This window comes from Gossypium arboreum, chromosome 9 (genome assembly GCF_025698485.1).
Source record: "Gossypium arboreum isolate Shixiya-1 chromosome 9, ASM2569848v2, whole genome shotgun sequence".
Classification (NCBI taxonomy): Eukaryota; Viridiplantae; Streptophyta; class Magnoliopsida; order Malvales; family Malvaceae; genus Gossypium; species Gossypium arboreum.
The window spans coordinates 54,801,064-54,806,950 of NC_069078.1; positions in this window are offsets into that span (position 1 = coordinate 54,801,064).

A 5,887-nucleotide genomic window follows, 5' to 3' on the forward strand; every position below is an offset into this window, starting at 1 on the left:
AAATGTTTAATTTGTTAGCAAGTTAAAGCTAAGCATCAGGTACCGTCTAGTTTATTGCAGCTAGTTATGATTCGCGAGTGGAAATAGGATAGAGTGACTATGGATTTTGTTTCGAGTTTGCCCTTATTTTTGAGTAAGAAAGATACAATCTGGGTTGTTGTTGACTGGTTGACAAAATCATCCCATTTCATTCTTGTGCATATAGATTATTCGCTTGAAAAGTTAGCTGAGTTGTATATCTCTGAGGTTGTGAGATTACATTGAGTACCTGTTTCTATTATTTCAGATAGAGATTTGAGGTTCACATTGAGGTTTTAGAAGAAACTGCAAGATGCACTGGGTGCAAAACTACATTTTAGTACCGCATTTCACTTGCAAACAGATGGTCAATTCGAGCGAGTTATTCTGATACCAAAGGATAGGTTGAGATGTTGCATTCTTGAATTCGAAGGTATGTGGGAAAAATATTTGCCATTGATTGAATTTGTGTATAACAATAGTTTTTAATCGAGCATTAAAATGACACCTTTTGAACCTTTATACAGTCAAAAGTGTCAAGCACCATTGTACTGGACTGAACTTAGCGAAAATAAGATTCACGGGTCGATCTGATTAGAGAAACAGAAGAAAAAGTGAAAGTGATCCGTGATAGTTTGAAAGCAGCTTCAGATTGACAGAAATCTTACACAGACTTGAAATGAAAAGATATTGAATTTCAGATCAGGGATAAAGTGTTTTTGAAAGTATCTCCGTGGAAGAAAATACTTCAATTCGGTCGTAAAGGCAAATTGAGTCCAAGATTCATCGGACCATATGAGATTATTGAACGAGTCAGACCAGTTGCTTATCGACTAGCATTGCCATTTGAGTTAGAAAATATTCATAATGTATTCCATGTATCGATGTTAAGAAGATACAGATCCGATCCTTCATATGTTATTTCCCCGACCGAAGTTGAGATTCAGTCAGATTTATCATACAGTGAAGAACCGATCTGAATTTTAGATCGTGAGATCAAAGAACTGAGAAATAAAATAATAGCGTTAGTGAAAGTATTATGGAATTGACACAGGATTGAAGAAGAAATGTGGGAACCCGAGGATGCTATGAGAAAGCAATATCCAAACCTATTCGTTGGTAAGATTTTCAGGGACGAAAATCCCTAAGGGGGAAGAGTTGTAACAACCAGATTTTAGCTAAATCAGAATAGTGGTTTCGGAACCACAAATATGACATCATAAAACTATTTTTATATTATTTGTGGTGTTTATAGCATGTGAATATATATGTGTGAAAATTTCGTGTGCTAATTTTATCGTTTAAGTGGTTAATTCGAGAAAAGGATTTAATCGCGTAAAGTGTAAAACTTGTGTGCTATTAGTTAACGTAGCTAATAGCTATGGTTTGTTAAATTAGAAGTACTTAAGTTTTAATTAGACCATTGGGTGCTTAAATGGACATTTTGGGCTTATAATAAGTGTTATAAGTTATTATTATTAAAGGTTAATGCTGTAAATGATATATTAAACATAGTATTAATAAAACAAAAATTAAAACATAATTTTAATTTTTAGGTTTGGTGATATGCGGCTACTTCATTTCTCAATTGTAAGTCCATTTTTTGATCGATTTTTGATGATTTCTATGTTTTTGTGATCGTTGTTTCGTGTTCTAGCTAGCCCATGTCTTAATTTCTGAAATTGTTAGTGATTTTGAAAAATGCCATTAATGAATCCATGAGTTTTATGATGTTTGATAATGAATTATGCAAGCTTGGCGTTTAATATACATGTTTTGTAAAGTGATTTTTAGTGAAATTGCATAAAAGGAACTAATTTGTAAAAAGTACAAAATACGTGGTTAAATGTGTGAAATATTGATAAATATGGGATGTTATGGAGCCTATAGATATTCGGCTAGCTTGGGTTTAGTTGAAATTGTTATAAATTGTGTTTTTATGAAATAGGGACTAAATTGAGAAAATGTGAAATTATAGGGGTTAAGGTGAAAAATGTCCCAAATTGTGTGTTTTGGATGAAATTGAATTTGTTGATGAATAAAAGAATTAATTTTGAATGTGTATAGATCAAGAAACAAAGAAATCAGATTTAGATCGGGGGAAATCGAAAGTTGTCGAATAGTCGAACCGATCTGTTTAGTGTATCTACGAGGTAAGTTCATATGCAAATAAATGTCTTTACATTGAATTATATATGTTTTATTATGATTGAATTGCTATAAATGTTGAATGAGTAATTACAAGCAAGAATTGATAGAGTTGCGATATCCAAAAGTCTCGTACAAACTTTAGGAATAGTATAGGATACAGATGTCATGACATTAAGTTACCGAGATGTGATTACATGTAAGACCATGTCTGGGACATTGGCATTATATTGTGAATACGTGTAACACCATGTCTAGGACATTGACATCGTTGTTCAATTTCGTGTAAGACCCTGTCAAGGACATTGGCATCGATATGTGATAACATGTAAAACCATATCTGGGATATGGCATTGTACGAGCTTTATGTGATTCCAAGTATCCTTAACGATTCTGAATGGTTCAATGGGCAAAGTCAAGTTGAGAAAGAATATCTGATTGAGCTAAGTGACTCAGGTACGTATGAGATTTACATGAGTATTGAAAGGGAAAGTATTTGATGAACTCGATTAAGATATTGAATATCTGTTTAATGAGAAAGGTTTGTGAATTTGAATGTGAATAGCTATGTTTAGCAATTTGATTTGTTATGCAAACATTCATGTGATGAATTTATTTGTATATGGCTTACTAAGTTTTTAAAGCTTACTTTGTTTGTTCTTTCCATGTTTTATAGATTATCAAAGCTAGCTCGGACATCAGGGATCATCGGGAACCATCATCACACTATCGACTTTGTTGGTACTTTTGAAGCTTTGTATATATGGTATATGGCATGTATAGGCTAGTGATTTTGGTATGTATTGAGTCATGATATTAGCCATGAGATTTGGCTTGTAAATGTTGGTGTGAATGGCCATTTAAGTTAGCTTGAATTATGTGTTGGATAAGTAATATATGTGATGTATATGATTTCTTATATGTTGGCTTGTTTTGGTATGTTTGCCATAGTTGTGATATGCTTAGATTATTGTTCATTTGGTTAGTTGTTAATGCTTGAAAGATGAAATGTAGTGGCTTAATTGTAAGATGTTGTGATGGAATGTTTTGTGATATTAAAATAAGTAATAAAATGTGGAGATAAATGCAATAGTTGGTTTTGATATAATGTTTCAATATGATTTTGGTCATGGTTTTGAGTATTGAAATGATTGTGAATAAGATGACATGTTTTGTGTACTAAATGGAATGTCTTGGTTGCCTTTGAATATATATAAATGATGCAATTTGTTGTGGTTTAGGTGTGCTTGAGAAGGCTGGCAAATTGGCTTTACAAATGGCCTATTTTTGTCCAGATGAGCAGAGACAAAGGCGTGTGTCTTAGCCGTGTGCGACACACGGTCATGTTACCCAGTCGTGTGTCCTCTAGGGTACCCTTTCAAATTAAGGCAGTATATCCTACAGTTTTGACACAGTCTAGACATAAATGCGTGTCTATTGGCCGTGTGTGGCACACGGGCTGGTACATGGGCGTGTGGTCGGCAGTGTGACCCAAGTCAGTAACCTCCCTAATTTTCCCACCGCCATGGCACACAGGCGTGTCTCCGGCTATGTGGTACAGGTCAGTATGTATACCCTGTTTTCACACAGCCTGTGACACGGGCATGTCTGGTGGCCGTGTGAGGCACATAGCCTGTTCACATGGGTGTGTGACCCTTATATGTTTGAAAATTTTCTAAGTTTCTCAAAGTTTGCAAATATTATTGGTTTAGTCCCGAACCATTTCTAAGCATGTTTTAAGGTCTCGTAAAGCCTCATAAGGGACATTGTGAATGTTTTGAATGGATTTTGAGTATGAATATATAAATGTATGTGAATAGGTGTTTTATCTGGTAAAGCCTCGTAACCCTATTCCGGTGATGGATACTGGTTAGGGGTGTTACATTGGTCGTGTTACTTCAATTTGTTCTTAGGTGACAAATAGAGAGTTACACGGGTTAGGGACACAGGCATGTGTGATCACACGGCCTGCCTACACGGGCGTGTCCCAAGCCACACAGGCGTTTGACTCCCTGTTTTAGCAAAAATTCTCTAAGTGTCGTAAAATTCTCTAAAGTTCTCGGTTTAGTCCCGAACAGCTTCCAAAGCATATTTTGAGCCTCGTAGGCTCGTTTTTCAGACAATGTGATTGATTATTAAAAAGTTTTAATTTGGTGCCAAATTTACAACTGGAATGTATGTTTGCTTGTGTTTACGTCTGGTAATGCCTCGTACCCTGGTCCGGCGTCGAATACGAGTAAGGGATGTTACAAACATCCCCAATTGGAATTGAGCGACTTAAATCATTCCACAAAACCTTCCTCTTCATTTTATCAGGACTCCTATACACAAAAGCAACAAGGATCGACTTAGGAGTTAAAAAAGAATAAATACGAGCCAAAATGAATTGAGAATGGTTGTGTTAGCTTTATTCCCACTAATTCTTGGCTCAAGTAAATTGACTATATTAGGCTTATACTGATTATTATACTCACGAAAAGCTCGCAGAAACTTATCAGACGCACATCCCTCTACATTCTAAGATAAAATAGACAAATTCATATTAATAAAATAAAAAAATAAAAGAATAGAAAACTTATCTCATTGAGGAACGGAAGAAGAAAGTTCCACGTTCTCCCCAAGTTGCCTCTACAGATCTTTAGCAGATTTTCCATCAAATTTCGAAGCAATAAGTTTCGCTGCTCTCTTCATAGAATCAGCAAATGAAGCTCGAATATTTTCAAAATTTTTAAAATGACTTCCTGGTCCTTTTAAGGTTTTATTGAGCTCCCAACCTCTTTTAGAACCATCCCCTTTGGAATTTTGACCCTTAGGAGCCTCCTTAGATAAATTAATTCCAACCAGTTGACTACCCGTCGATTCCCCAGTCACATTCTCCAGCATACTTTTGTTATAAAACACGACTGTTGAATGATTTTTGGCATCCAAAACACCTTCCTTCACCTCCACATTAACAAAAGAGTTTTCTTCAAAAGTAGGATTAAAATGCACAACATGGTCCGTGTAACAGCCCGATTTTGGGCCTAGTCGAAACAGTGGTTTCGGAACCACTAACCTAAGGTCAAATAAATTATTTTTAATATTATTTTATGTTGTATCATGATTATATGAGTGCATGAATATTTTGGTGAAATAATTTTAGTGATTGCATGCTTAATTGCGAAAAAGGACTAAATCGCATAAAGGGAAAAAGTTTTGTTTTTCTAAAAAATGGTGCTAAATAGCTAAAGAATCATAATTAGGGGTCTTTAAAGGGTAAATAGACCAATTTCAATAGGGTGGCTGGCCATAGAGACAAGAGGAGTCAAAAAAGTCAAAAAATTTAGTAGGGTTGGTATTTGATAACATTAGCTAATTGAATAAAATAAAGAAAAGCTATCATCTTTTTTCTCTTCTTATCTTCTCCACCAAAATTTTCAGCAAGCAAGGGGTCTTGAAAGCTTGAAATTTTTAGCCATTAAGTTCTCTCCTAAGTAAGTGATTTTGATGACTTTTCTTGATAATTTTTGTACTTTTGGGACCCTTGTAGCATAAGCTAACTAAAGAGTGGAATATTTTGCAAAATGGTTGAGAGTCTAGGGTTTTGCCATGAGAGTATTCATGTTGATTTCTAATTTTTTATGGAAGAAAATGAATCTTAGTTGTTAAACAAACAACTTTTGTAAAGTAGTTTTCATGGAAACCCTAACTAAGGATCATTTTGCGTAAGTTATAAATTTTG